The 15,639-nt window shown below is 40.1% G+C and overlaps 1 long non-coding RNA gene across 1 annotated transcript in view; it reads left to right on the top strand.

Moving 5' to 3' along the window:
- Window positions 1-15,406, top strand: part of LOC110345963 (uncharacterized) — a 52,522-nt gene extending 37,116 nt beyond the window's left edge. Inside the window, exons 2-3 of the long non-coding RNA XR_002389674.2 lie at window positions 2,338-2,463; window positions 5,307-15,406. This is a non-coding gene — a long non-coding RNA (uncharacterized LOC110345963). The remainder of the gene's footprint in view (window positions 1-2,337; window positions 2,464-5,306) is intronic.
- The last annotated feature ends 233 nt before the right edge of the window (window positions 15,407-15,639 follow it).

Below are 15,639 nucleotides of genomic sequence, written 5' to 3'. Positions count from 1 at the left end.
CCAACACTGCCATCCCTATAACAAAACCACTTTCTACATCCTGCCAGATCTGACTTCTGATAGTTTGTTTTGTTAAACAAATTTCTATCTATGTTCATACTTTTTTCTTCTATTATCTTTATCCAGTTTTAGGATTAGCACAATCTTGATTTCCTAAAATGAGGGGAGAAGTGTTCCTTCTTTTTTCTGCTTTAATTGTTTGATATAATTTATCAGTTAAAATGTTTATGAGCCTGCTGTTGTCATATAGGTAGGTTTTCAAGCTAGGAATATACTTTCTTTAATAGGTGCTATTCAAATTTTATATTTCCTCCAGAGTTAGTTTCATTAATTTGTCTTCTAAGTTACTTCTTAGAAGTTGTCAAATTTATTTCAAAAAAGATTTTTGACATATGCTTTCTATATCCTTTTAAATTCTGTAAAATCTGTGGTAATGTCTCCTAGATCTTAATATTGTAATTTAAAAAATGTATACCTGATATTGTGTAACAGGAAGAAAATGTCTAAAAGAGCAGGGGAATTGGGAGGGGTAGGGGAAGGGAAAAAAGGGAAAGGAAAAAATATGAGAAGAGGAAAAAATTGGAAACAAGCCCTTTGCAAATAGGGAAGGGTGAAGGGGGTGAAGGGAGGGCAAGGGAAGGGGAAAAAAAAATAAGAACCAAGAGACTCATGTAATGGTACAAGATCCCAATGATGAATGTAACTGTATTGTATACCTAAAACGTACCAATAAAGTTAATGTGGGTGGGGGGGGAAGAGGGAGAGAAAAGAAATACATCAGGAAGACAGGCACAGTGCTTGTGTTATGTTAAATATCTCATTTTTGTTAGGAAATATGATGCAGGGAAGGCTTCACACTAAAGTCCTATAGAGCTATAGATGGGTACAGAGGTGTCAGCTACATTAGTCTTTGAATGTTTCAGTTTGTTTAAAATACTTCATGGCAATAGAAAATATTAATAAAACAAATCCTACTTCTCCCACTTAAAAATAAATAAATAAAAAAAAATGGAGTACTACTCAGCCATAAAGAATGAAAAACTAGAGTCATTTATAGCTAAATGGATGCATATCGAGGCCATACTCTTAAGTGAAATAAATAGGGCACACGTGTAAATACCATAGTTTCTCTAGTGTGAGAAACTGATAGTGTAAACAAGGGTTAAAATAGGAAAAAAGGTCCAAAGAGGAAGGAGTGAAGGGAGGGGAAGGGGAAAGGAAAAGAGGGAAAGGAAAAACTATGAGAAAAGAAAAAAAAAAAGAAATTAAATCTATGTAAATAAGGAAGGGCAGAGGGGGTGAAGGGTGCACAGGTAATGGGGAAAAAAAAATAAGAACCAAGATATATCATGTACAGGTACAAACACCCAATGATAAATGTAAACAAATTGAATACCTAAAATGTACCAATAAAAGAACCAAAGAAAAAAGAAAATCTTTTGTAAGCCAGTGAGTTGACCGCTGGATGTGGGCTTCTGCACAGCTTCAGGAGGTGGGCTGGTTGCCAGGGGAACCAATCACATGATTAGAGGAAATTTTAGTCCCATTCCCCAACCTCCAGGGAAGGAGAGTGGCCAAAGTTTGAGTTGACCTATCAACAGCCAATGATGTAATTAGTCATGCTTATGTAATGAAGCTCCCATAAAAACCCCAAAAGATTGAGATCTGGGGGCTTCATGGTAACTGAACATATGGAAGTTCCTGGAGAGTGCTGCACTCAGAAAGGACATGGAAGCTCCTCACCGCTTCTGCCACACCTTTCCCTGTATATCTCTTCCATCTGCCTATTTGGCTATATCCTTTGTAATAGTCTTCATAATAAATAAGCAAATTTAAATTGAGCCCAAGGAGGAAGTTGGGGGAACCATCACTTATAACTGGTCAGTCAGAAGCACCTGGGGCTCATGATTGGCATCAGAGCTGGGGACAGTCTTGTGGGTCTGAGACCTTAACCTGTGGGACTTGACACTGTCTCCAGATACATAATGCCAGAATTAAACTGAGTCAGAGAATACTCAGCAGGTGTCTGCTGGAGAATCAGCTGTAGAATTGCTTGGTGTGTGTGAGTAAACCTACAAATATCTAGGGTCACAGGGTCACAGAAGTATTTTGTCTTATGATAAAGTGGTAGGAGAAACTATGTTTTTTTCCATATTTCCTGTCTCCTTACACATAGATATACTACACACACACACACACACACACACACACACACACATGCACACATTTTTCTTATAGAGTGGTCCTTGAAAATAAATGTAATTAGATTTTATTTCAGATGGTTTAGGAGAAAAGCAGCCTTGCCTGTCTCTTTCCTTTCTGTTATTTCCAATCCAGTCTCACACCTCACCAGGACCCAGAGAAGAAACTGGTCAGCTTTCCACAGGTTCCTGAAGCTGTGGAATTGCAAGACCCAGGAGGGACCAGGAGACCGAGGATCCTCTTACTGACTGTTCTCTGCAGGTAACCCACACTAAACACAAACATCTGAAATCAAATCTGTTATCTACCCATTTTAATTCTTAGCCCAAGTCTTGGTTAATGACATTTCTCAAGCTCCTGAATGGAAGCCAAGGTCACATTTGACCCTTCTTTGTCCTTAGCAGGATGTGACCATCTTTCCTTGACTGGTCCTGTCACTGGCTAGCACAAGTCCTTGCCTCAGTGATGATGGAAATTAAAACTGAGGCACTTAGCACAAATACACTCAAAAAAGCTTTAATTAGAAAGTAAGAGAAAATGAAGGTGACACAGCTCTGACAAAGGTCAAGCCAGGCCCCTAACAAAGGAAATTATGAGAAGACAGGGGAAACACTTCAGTGTGAGGAACTAGAGAGGGCACAGATCTGAAGAGGAGGATGAGACTGGCCCATTAGCAAAGAGAAGAGATAACTTTACATTCACTTGAAGCTATGAGAACAGTTTTACTTGGGGAATAGTACAAAGGCCAGACCAGTATAGACCAAAACTTCAATCTCAAGGCAGTTCCATGAACCTCTCCTCCTAGCTGGGCCTGCCATTCATTTCAGGTTGCAGTAGGAATAAGAACATGGCCCAGTGCATTCTTCCTCTGGTTACTTTTTCTTTTTCTTTTTCTTTCTTTTTTCATATTCTTCCTCCTCCCCTTCCTGCTCTTCCTCTTCTTCCTCCTCTTTCTCTTCCTCCTTTCTTCTTCTTCTTCTTTTTCTTCTTCTTCTTCTTTTTCTTCTTCTTCTTCTTCTTCTTCTTCTTCTTCTTCTTCTTCTTCTTCTTCTTCTTCTTCTTCTTCTTCCTCTTCTGCTTCTGCTTTTTCTTTCTTCTTGCTCTTCTTCTTTCTTCCTCTTCCTCTTCTTTTTCTTCTCCTTCTCCTGCTCCTCCTCCTCCACCCCCTTCTCCTTCTTCTTCCTTCTTTTTTGAGACAAGGTTACAGGCATGTAGCACTATGCCCTGCTACCTCCCAATTGCTGGTTAGGTTCTTGTGTGCTGAGAAGGGGAGGGGAGATTAGGGGAAAAGCAGTGTCTCTTGCAGCCTGGGTTCTCCAGTGCTCTTCTCAGCAGGCCTTCCCCACCAGAGGCTCATTGCTGAATGTGTTGGAGACTTCCTGACCATGACAGTGCACCAGGTTAAGACACCCTCCCTCTGACCTCCAGCACTCTCTGTCACTATGCTTATTCCTCTGTTGTACTCACAGCATGTTTAGGGTAAGGGCACCTCCACCTGGTAGGCCTTAGAAAGAAAGGGTCTTTTAAAGACCCTTCCTTTCTAGTGAGCTCTCTGGGCCCTGCTTCCAGAGCTGCCTTCTTTCTTCCTCTTGATCTGTCCCCTCGAAAGGCCCTGGCGAGCCTCCTGCCATCAACAGGGAGACACCAGACTATGTTCGTGTCTGGGGACACATCAGATTCTCCAAAGAACTGTCTTCCTGTGCCTCAGACTTATCCCCCTTGGAGCGGGGCTTCCATATCTCTGCAGATCAGCAAGTCTCTGGCTGAGGAATGAGGAATTTGCCCTTTTGGCAGCCTCTCCTTGTCTCCGGGAGTAATTCTTTTGGGGCCCCTATTTGGCTGGGGAGAGGGCTTCTCCTTAGAGAGTCCAAGTGTCCTTTTCTCCTACAAATTTCACGGACCAGTTTTCAATTGCTGCTATAACAAATGACACAAACTTAGTAACTTAAAATATCATCTCACCTTTTTGTGAATCAGAAGTCTGACACAGGTCTGGGCTAACATCGAGGTATTGGCAGGGCTGTGTTCCTTCTGGAGGCAGCTCTATTTTTTTGCCTTTTCCAGCTTCTAGAAGCTGCCCACTTTTCTTGGCTGTGGACCCTCCACCCTTGTCTCTCTTGGAAGCCAGAAATATACCATCTCTCTGACTATTCTTCCCTTTCTTCGTACTTACACTTGCCTGTCAGACCATATGAGAAAGGTTCTCCAAATGTAAGGATTTGTGTGACTAGATTACATTCTCCTGAATAATCCAGGCTGGCTGCCCCATCTTACATGTATTAACCCTAATCACATCTGCAAAAATCTGTTTCCTTGATAGGTTACACATTTACAGGATTCAAAGATTCAGATATGGACAGCTTTGGGAGGAGAGGAGGCATTCTTGCATCTACCATGCCTACCTTTTCTCATTGCTTCCATTAACCCCCTTCGCATTTCTAGCCTTGTCTTATATTCGCTGTGGGATAGGAGGGAAATTGACGGTGTCACCTTTCTGGAAACCCACAAATGGCTTGTCTGCATCTGTCTTTTGAATATTGGGAACATATTGCTTGTTGCCTTCAGCCTTAAGTCTTGTTAAACAAAATGCAGGAGACCATTGTTTTGGACAAGGATCCTGCATTAAGACCCTACAGAACAGACTACAAATACAAATGGAGTCACTCATGTGCTAAAGTTCCACATCACCAACTGAAACTAAAGTTATATGATCTTCTGAGCAATCAAGAGAGATAATAGCTAATTTCCCCCAAACAAACAAGTTTCTGTTGGCATAATCATGAAGTTTCCTCTGCTTTAATCCCTACCCCCCCAAAAAAGAAAAAAACAACTAACCACCTGTAGTAACCTAATATTAACCAACCAATTGTCTGTCTTCTGTTCTGTTTTCCTGTCCTGTTTCAGAAGGAAAGGAACTTTAAATCATCTATCTACTTTTTGTTCTTTATTTCTGCTTTCTCTAGTCCTTTTCTGAATACAAAGTCAACCTTTTCGGTTTGGCCCCACAGAACACTTCTCCTAAGAGGGTTGTCTGATTCCAGAATCACAAGTGAAGCTAATTAAGACCTGGAAACTAAATTTGTTGGAATTTTGTATTTTGGCAGCTTTTAAACCAGAACTCCCAGCACTCAGGGAGGTCACGTCTCACCCACTGGCTGTGTGTGCTTCTCTCCGGCTCCAGGCTCTGAGATCTCTGGGAGCAGAATCTGTTTCTCATCCAGCCGGTAAGCCTCCTAGAAAAGTTGGTTGCTTGAGGGACAGAAGATTTTTTAAAAATTATTTAATTTATCACTGAAAGGAATTAGGGGTATAGGACACTTGTTAAAATTCTGCTGGATAAAATGCCTTAATATGTTTATTTAAAGGACTAGGTGGACATTAGATAAATATTAAGCCACTTTAATTTTCCAAGAAGGCAGAAGGGACTCATGACCCTCCTGGATTGATGATGCTATCTTTGTTATTTTAATTAACCAGCCAAGTGTGGGAGAGCCCAAGATGGGATACCAGCCACACTCTGCACAAAGGCTTGTAGAGTTGTCCAGATCAGTTTGCTAGGAACATTTGCTACAGCTACTGTGCTGCCTTGAAGCCATGGGTTGAAATCCTATTTCTTCTCTTCAACAGCAGCAAAGTTTACTGCAGGTGAGCTCTTTTCAGTGCTCCCTTCAGGGTACAGAAGAGGTTTGGAACACTTTATATACTGTTAACTCTCAATAGAATTAGGCATCCGTGCATTAAAGCAAGTTCTCTATCACCTTCATGTTGGCAGTATTGGACACACTGGGGTTATGGAGTCATTTAAACAACTCTCACTGCTACTTCTTATTTCTGTTTGGTGTTCTGGCAACCTGACATTTTTCATGTGACTTCTAAGCAAAGCCCCAGGGGGAGAGGATAATGGACAGAAGCCTGGGCTAGGTGGATGGGAATGCATTCAGCTTTCCACATTCTGGCTACACCCAGATTCAAAACATAGTGAAGTCTTCAAATCTCTCTCTCTCTCTCTCTCTCTCTCTCTCTGTGTGTGTGTGTGTGTGTGTGTGTGTGTGTGTGTGTGTGTTTGCATGTATGCCATTGTTTCTCTTTATTTGGTACAGTGGGCTGAATATTGGCTCCCAAAGATATCATGTCCTCATTCTCAGAAGCTGTGTTATCTTATATGGCTTATAGAAATAAAAGGGATTCTGCTGATGTGGTTAAAATTAAAGACTTGAGATACTCATTCAGATTTTCCAGGTGAGCTCTAAATCCAATATTGTTAAGACAGGGAATCAGAGGGAAACCTAACTGCCAAAGAGAAAGCAGCAAGACCACGTAGCAAAGATTGGCGTGTTGAGGCTCAGAAGATGATATGTCAAAGTATGATGTTTTAGCATACTAAATACATGGAACTGAAAGACATCAGGAGCCTCAGAACCAAGGTCTCTCTGACCTTCTCCTGCCCTCCTGTCTCTTACCCTTCATTTTTTTCTTTGAAGTAAGTCATAGAAACTAGAATTCTTGTTCTTCAAGGTGAGTCAGAGAAATGAGAACCCTTATACCTCAAAGCCAGCCCAAATGGAGCTATTATAACCTTTATCCTTTCCTCATGTCTTTCTGCCTAGGAGATGATTATAAAGAAATTCTCTGCTCCTGGAAGCAGCCTATATGTCTATCAACAGATGGAAGGATAAAGAAAATGTGGTATTTATATAAGATGGAATACTATTCTGCCAGAAAAAAGGATAAACTTGTCATTTGTAGGAAAATGAATGCACCTTGAGACCATAATGTTAAATAAATCAGACACACAGCTTGAATATCTCATGATTTCTCTTATATGAGAAACCCAAAGTATAAATAATTTAAAGAGCAAAATAAAAGATAGGCAATAGGACACCGATATCTTAGTTACTTTTCTCTCATTCCTGAGACAAAATATCCAACACCCAAAGTTACAGGAGGAAAGGTTTACTTAGCTCACAGTTTGTAGAGGTTTCAGTCCATAATCGGTTGGCCCCAAAGCAGGGTGGTATCACAGAGGAGAAACAGTCTGTGGCAGGCAGAAGGGAGCAAAGCAACAAGGGACGACCACAGCTCTTTCTATCCCTTACATTGTATCCAGGCTACTCAGGGCGGCAGCACTCCCACCCTTAATCCTAGTGCCCTTGATCCTGGCATTGCACCATGAGTCAATCCCAGCCTCACACACTCTGGGTCCGGCCACCTCTGGAAAAGCCTCACCTGTGACTGCATGAGGCTTCAGCGGACATCTAGACATAAGCTATAGCAACAGGAAATGAGATCTTTTGAAAATGGGAAGGGAATCTAGAGATGGAGGGAGGGAAAGAGAGGAGGGAAAGGGCAAATAAAGGAATTCGGGTGTTTTCTGTACATATACCAACTTCTCATATGAATATAATCACAATGTGCGGCAAACATGTACTAATAAAAACATTTCTGAAATGCAGTTCTCTGACCTATCTTGTCTGACAGTTGGTCATAAAACTGTCATTCCAGAGGGACTCTGCCCCATATGTACTTGGGAGGAAGAAGCACTACAACAGAGGCCAAAAAGAATCTGAATAGTTGTTGCTGTCCACTATCCCTCCTTGACTATTTCCTTTCATATTAAGTGAATAATTTTAGCATAATATTTAACCCTTTAAAGAAAAGACCTATAGAAAACAAAAGGCAAAATGACATATGCAAATCTTACCATATCAATAATAAAATTAAATGTGAATGCATTAATAACCCAATCAAAAGGCAGGGATTGTCAAACTGGATTTAAAGAGAGCGAAGTATAAATTGACTATAGGAGATAGATATTAGAGTCAAAGATACAAGTATATTCAAAGAAAAAGAGGGAAAAAAGTATTTAATCTATGCAGCAACCATAAGAATGCTGAAGAGAACTATATTGATACCAGAAGAAATAGACTTTAAAACAAAAAAAGTTATTAAATATAGGGCAGGACATTTTACGATGAAGAACGTTCAATCTGTCAGTAAGATAGAAAAACTATAAAAGTGCACCTACAGAAGAGGTAGCGAAATAGAATACATGAAGAAAACACTGATAGAAGTAAAGGGTGAAGGAGGAAGCTAGTTATCACAACATCAGTTGGAGACTTCAATACCCTACTGTCAATAATGGATAAAGTAACTATGCAAAAGATCAGAAAAGATGCAATAGACTGGAACAATCCTATAAATTAATAATAATAAACATCAATAGAACCTTCACAACAATAAAATATACATTCTTCTCAAGTGCATATGAAACTTTCTCCAGGAAAAATCTCATTTTAAGGCATCAGAGACCAAAAGCCCCGTACATTGCTGGTGGGAATACAAAATGTAGCCATTTTGCAAAAACGTTTTGACAGTTTCTCCAACTATTAAACATAGTTACCCTATGATCCATAATTCCACTACTAGATATATTACCCAAAACAAATAAAAACTTATGTCCACACAAAAATTTGTACATGAATGTTTATAGAGGTGTATTTATAATACCAAAACTGGAAATGACCCAAGTTCAATCTACTAATGAATGAAGAAAGTTCATCAATGGAACATCATTTGGCCATTAAAAAAAGGGAAATGTTGATACATGTTACAACATGGATGAACCCTGAAAGCACTGTGCAAAGTGAAAGAAGCCACCACAAAATATCACATATGATTTCATATATGAATTGCCCAGAATAAGCAAATCTGCAGAGACAGAAAGTGGATTAGTGGTTGCCTAGGACTGAAAAGTTGGGAAAGAATGGGAAATGATTGCTAATGTATACTGAGTTTCTTTGGGGAGGATTAAAATCTTCTAAAATTGGACTGTGGTGATGGTTGCATAACTCTGTGGCTGTACTAAGAACTATTGAATCATATATATTAAGTAGATAAAATTATGGTTTGTAAATTACAACTCAATAAAGCTGTTAAAATTAGAGTAAATTTTATATTTATAAATTTGAAAATTCAGCCGACATTACATACTGTAGCTTTATGTCAAACCATATCATTGGCATCCATTCAAATCTTTCTTTGTAGCAACAGATAAACATAGAAAAATATTTTCAGATTTTAAAAGAGAATCTTTTTTTTTAGAACCAGGCTTTGCCAGGTTTCTCCTCTTGGTTTATTACTATTAAATCACACCCTTTTGTTCAATTACATTTCAGCATAGCTGTCCCTGTTTTGTTGAACCTATATACAAAATATTCATTTTGCCTTGTCTTTGAGTCTTCATTCCAGTTTCCTGTGTCACATAAAACTATGATTAAATACATTTGTTCTGCTTTTCTCTTGCTAACCCATCTTTTGCTATAGGCATGTTGGTCATGACCCTGATGATGGGGAAGAAAGATATCGTATTTTCCCCTCTCCTGGAGTGATGTGGCCACATGCCAAGGAATGTCAGGAGCCCCCACCAGCTGGGAGAGGGAAAGAAGAGATTCTACCCTAGAACTTCCAGAGGGAGCTCACCTCTGCTGTTGCTTTGATTTCAGATTTTGGCCATCTGGCCTGCATAATTATCAGAGGATAAATTTCTGTCTTTAAATAAATTTCCACCAAATTTGTAGTAATTTGTTTCAGCCACTTTAGGAAATGAATATATTTGGTATATAGCTGAAATCTGATAATATTACTATAGGATGTGTTAGAATCAGGGTAGCCAAGAGAGTTAAGGGATGTTCATAATTGTCACCTCATAACATAGAAAATGTTCCATGGGTACATCTTTTGCAGTGAAATTTTATGCTTTATATCAGGCTCTAAGGGGTCCCTGTCCTCTATCATTTGAGAGCCTTGATCTAAATGTTGATAATAAAATTGTTTTTCCTTGGCTGAAACACTCTCCTAGGTATTACTATAAGGACAATTTTATCAAGAAAGAAAGTTCATGGCATAAAATAAAATGGCATCCTTCACTTCTGTTGGAAAACTAGACAAAGACATAATAATGTATATATTGAATCTTATTGTTTAAATTTTAGGGATCATTTATTTACACAATTTACTGAGCATTTGATTTATGCCAGCTACTGCTCTAACCCACTGGGATAGAATAGGCAAAAAACGACCAAAAAGTCCTGCACTCATGGAGCTGATATTCTAGTTAAAGGAACAGACGAAAACCAAACCTGTACATGAGAACTCAGGTGGCCCTGGGTGGGAAGCTAAGAGGATGGAGGCAAGCATGCTCTATGTATGGACTGGCCAGACTCTGTGAAAATGACCTGTGAGCAGAGACCTAAAGGTGGTGAAGAAATTAGCTAAAAAAAACCACAGGGAAAGAGAGTTCCAGGCAGAAGAAAAAACTGATGCAAAGGCTTGCAGAGAAGTAGCTTGAGCATTTGGGGACCAGCAAGTAGGCAAACTGATTAAACTGAGATGCTGATTTAACTTAGCTGGTAAAAAGATTGGCAATAAGCAGGGGGGAAATATTCCTACAAAGAAAAGTTTAGGGGGTTTGTTTTTGTTTTTAGTATTTTAGATATCAGCAACACTCTTAGAAGAAGAAAAGGACATTCCATTGGGTTGCACAAAATTTTTCTTGGGAAAGGAAGACACACACACACACACACACACACGCATGCACACATGTTGACAGGCAAAGTGGACTGTACTGATTCAAAAAACAAAATGGAACTTGGACTTTTAGGGCAATGTAAAGGAATAATGAATTGGCCCAACAGGGGAGGTGGGATAGTGTTGGCTGGACATTTTGTTGTTGTTGTTGTTGTTGTTGTTTCGTTTTGGGGGAGTATAAGATAGACACTCTGCACTTGGAGCTGAACTGGGGACACTGATTGGAGAATGTCATGGAAAGAAGACTGCTAAGAAATCAAGCCAGTTTTAGAAGACGGATCCCAAGGATCTGGAAGAGCATGAAAAACATTGATCCCCAGAGGGCCTGGAACAGCAGAAATGAGATTTTTAGGGCCTCAGTCCCTGAAATGCTGTTAGGATGCTTGTGCCCAGCAATTTGAAGGTAATAAAACTCTGATTCAATTCCACAAATGGAGACTACTGAGAGTCAGTGAAGGGTGGTAATAGAGAGCCTGTGCTCGGGGCAGACAGGCCTGGGCTTGAATCCTGCTCCCACCATTTACTCTATGCCTTTGAGAGAGCTATTCTCTCCACACTAGTGTCTACAGTGGGGTGAAGAGTGTCCCCGCAAAATGTATGTCCACCCAGAGCCTCGAAATGTGACCCTATTGGAAATAGAGGCTTCTCAGATGCTGTTAGGTAATATGAGGCTACAGTGGATTAGGGTGGGCTCTAAATCCAATGACCGTGGGGAGATTTAGATACAGAGACATGAAGACAGAGGAAGAGTTTGAGTGATGCAGCCACAAGCCAAGCATGTCAGCTTTCCGTTGATATGACAAAATACCTGAGAAATCAACTTAACAAAGGAAAAGATTTGTTGTGGTTCCCAGCTTCAAATGTTTCCATCCATGGTTACTTAGTTGTGTCGCTCTGGATCCATGGCAGCACAGTACATGATGGCAGGGGTGCATGATGGAGAAGGCTGCTCACCTCTTGGTGTGGAGGAAGTGAAATGAGACAGAGACAGGAAGGGGCTGAAGTCCCAGTATCCCTTCAAGGGCACTCCAGTGATGTAGCTTCTTCCCACAAGGCCCAGCTTCCTGAAGGTTCCATCAGACTGAGGTCCAAGCCTTCAACACATGGGCCTCTCAGGAACATTCAAGAACTGTAGCACCCAGCATGCTAAGGATTGATCAGAGCTATGAAAAGGGATAAAAGGATTCTCCCTTTGGACTTTCGGCAGGAGTATGTCTCTGCTGGTACTTTGATTTGGACTTCTAGCCCCCAGAACTCTAGAAGAACACATGTATTAGACACCAAGTATATGGAAATTTGCTGCAGAAGCCCTGAGAGACTCATATAGCATTTTCCTCCATATGTTAAAGAAGATAAGCTAACACCATGTGCCTGTCTGGTACCCAGAGGAAGGCTGAGTCATCTGTGAGGGAGGCAGAGATCCATGTGACTGTATCCCTTGGTTCACAGAGCTGTGGTTGTGCTGACTGGCAGACACTGCCATGGGATGCAGGACCCAACACATAGTGAGTACTCTGCAAATATTAGGCAGAAAGAGCAAAACTGCAGCATGACATATTTAACTGGGTGCCCTGGGATCCAGTTGCATGGGTCAGCGGGCTTACATTCTGGTCGGAGATTCTGACAGTAAACAAATTGCATAAATAATGTAGGATCAAGAGGTGATTACTGCTGCAAGAAAAAATAAGAGGTAAGGAGATAAAGAGGGTTGAAGAGCAGGGTCTTCAAGGAAAGAGGCTTCTGAGAAGATGGCATGGGAGTAAGGACCTGTGTGTCAAGGGGGTGGGCACATAGTATGTTAGCTAGCATTATTATTATAACTCCTTATTATAAAACAGGCAGATGTGATGTAGAAAATGTGGTTCCAACCCAGCCCCTGTGAATAAACAATGTTGTGGCCATCTCTAAGTCTCCTGACAAAAGGAAAATAATGCTGTGGTTTTAGGATGGTTGTCTCCATCAAAACTCATGTCCAGGCTTGGTCCCAAGTGTAACTGCTGAGAAGTGGTATGAGACCTGTTAAGAGAGACGTGGGTCATAGGGACTCCACCCTCATGAATGGATTATTGTAGTTTCCACAAGAGGGGGTTAGTTATCACAAGAGAGGATATTATGCAGTGAATTCAGTTTCCTTGGCTTCCTCTTGCTTCCTGTCTTGCCATGAGATCTCTTTGTATTCTCCCACTTCTCCTTCCACTTCTCTGACATGTTGTCATTCATCATGAGGCTCTTGCCAGAAGCTAAGCAGATGTCAATGTCATACTCTTGGTCCACCAGAACTGGGTACATAACAAACCTCTTTCCCTTTATAAATTATCCAGCCTTGGGTACTTTGGTATAGCAACAGGAAACTAAGACAATGTGACTATAAGTACGATGAGCAATCGCCCCAGTTTACCTAGCACTGACAGGTTTCCCAGGATAAGGGACTTGGGTTTTTAGGTCAATAGAAATCAATAATGAATCAACTCAGTAAAAGATGTAGGATAGGGTTATTAGATATTTCACTGTATTTTTTCCAGTATTTTGTAACTGAGCTTCTGGCTCATGTTTCCAGTTTCCCTGTTAAACACTTATACATTGATAATAAGCCACTGCTCAAATGTGGGAGTATGAACAGTGCACTATGGGACAGACAGGTTCCCTAGCTGCAGCAGGTTGCTCTGGCACCATTTCCTCACAAAGCCACAGGGAAGGACAGATGAGGTAGCCCACATGGATAACCCAAAACACACCACCTTGGGCACATAATAGGTGCCCAAGGAATGTGTTTTAATTCTGAGTGGGTGGAAGACTCCATAGGGAAGAATTTGTTACTACAGTACATGTCTACTGGGTCTGTTTTCTAACCTCAGGACAATAGACACTGCCACAGAGTTCTGAAGGCTCTTACGGGAAATAGCCTCTCAGAAGGAATTTGGGGATGGAAACCCCCTGCTGCCAACACCCTTTGCCACCTCTCTCTGCTCTACAATACCCTCACCATCCTTGAGGAATCGGCAGATGGCTGGTTCCTGGAAAGTTACCGAGCTTTTCTGAGTCTCAGGTCACTCACATGCAAAAACAGATAAGGACAACCCATTTCTTTTGGTTTGGGGGTGCTTGGATGAAGTAAATAATTTACTTAAGAAACATTAAGCACCCACAATGTATCAGGTATTAATGACACTAGCTGAACCCAAGGTTTGAACAAAATACACATGCTCACATGCTCTTCCCCTCAGGTACAATACAGTCTACAACACAGAAGACAGCAAATTTAAATAAGTAAATGACAAGCAAGGGTTAGTGCTGCAAAGGGAAAGAATAGCAAGAAAAGTGGGATGGGCTTACTCCTTGGGTCTAGAAAAGGAAAAGCCTAAGAACTAAAAGATGAGAAAGAGCCAGATTTTACTACTTTTAATGGAAACTCATGAAGTGTACCAATCACTGGAGGGACAATTGACTTCTTTATAATATTGGTTTTTCCTATTTGAGAATAGGGCAAGCTTTTCCACTGATTTAGACTTCTATCTTAGAAAGTTGTGTTTTGTATTTGTCTGGCATGTTTTAATTTTCATTTATTTTCCTTTACATGTATGAAATACTGCAATACTATTGGACCTGCAAGTGTTTTATGCATATAAAAGAAAATAAATAAGATGAACAATTAAGTTCCACCACTCTTGGATACTCACTGCAGGCTTCTCCTAGGTATTAAAGGGCCCCATCTCCCAAAGACAGTATTTATGATTCTCATCCTAATTTACAATTTTACACATTTTTATGTTTATCTGAGTAGTATATTGTTTACTTTTGCTTTTTTTCCTTAAGATATTTTTGGGGGGTTCAAGAGCAGTTTGAGGTTCAGAGCAAAATCAATAAGTTCAGATACCTGATATTACCCCTGCCCCCAGATCTGCATAGCTTCCCTCATTACCAACATTCCCTACCAGAGTGGTACATTTGTTGCAACTGAGGAACCTACACGGACAAATTATTACCACCTAAAGTCCTTAGTTTACATTAAGATTCACTCTTGATGTTGTACATTCCATTGGTTGGACAAATGTATAATGACATGTATCCACCATCATAGATAGTGTTATACAGGGTAATTTTTCTGCCCTAAACATGCTCTGTGCTCTGTCTCTTCACCCCTCCTTTCCACTCACCCCTGCTCTTTTTTTAAAAGCATCTCTATAGTTTTCCCCTTTCCAGAATGTTATATAGTTGGAATCATATAGTATATATTCTTTTCAAGTTGGTTCCTTTCACTTAGCAATATGATTTGAAGTTTTCTCCTTGTCTCTTCATGATTTGTAGGTTTTAAAAAATCATTTCTTAGTACATCTGGGTGTACCATGCTTATTTATTCATTTATGTATTGAAGTTTATCTTGGTTGTTACAAAGCTTGGCAATTATGAACAAACCTGCCTTAAATATTCATGTGCAAGTTTTTGTGTAGACATAGGTTTCTAACACTTTTGGGTAAATACCAAGGAGTGTGATTAGTATGGGAAGGATATTTTTAGTTTTATAATTAACCACAAAACCTTCCAAGCTGACTTTACCATTCCCATTAGCAATGACTGAGAATCCCTGGTGCTCCACATCCTCACCAGCGTTTCGTGATGTCAGTATTCTGAATTTTGGTCATTCTGATAGGTGTGTGGTAATATCTCATTGTTATTTTAACTTGTATTTCCTCAGTAACATGATTTGGATGATCTTGTCATATACTTATTTACCATCTGTATATCTTTTTTAGTGCTGTCTGTTGAATTCTTTGGTACACTTTTAAAATTGGGTTGTTTGTGCTATTATTAAGTTCTAAGTTTTCTTTACATATTTTCTTAGCAGTTCTTTAT

The sequence above is a fragment of the Heterocephalus glaber genome, unplaced genomic scaffold (assembly GCF_053883595.1).
Source record: "Heterocephalus glaber isolate CG9 unplaced genomic scaffold, H.glaber_assembly_v1.0 deba00001608, whole genome shotgun sequence".
NCBI lineage: Eukaryota > Metazoa > Chordata > Mammalia > Rodentia > Bathyergidae > Heterocephalus > Heterocephalus glaber.
The sequence above is the reverse complement of the archived record's forward strand: the minus strand, read 5'-3'. Positions and strand labels throughout refer to the sequence as shown.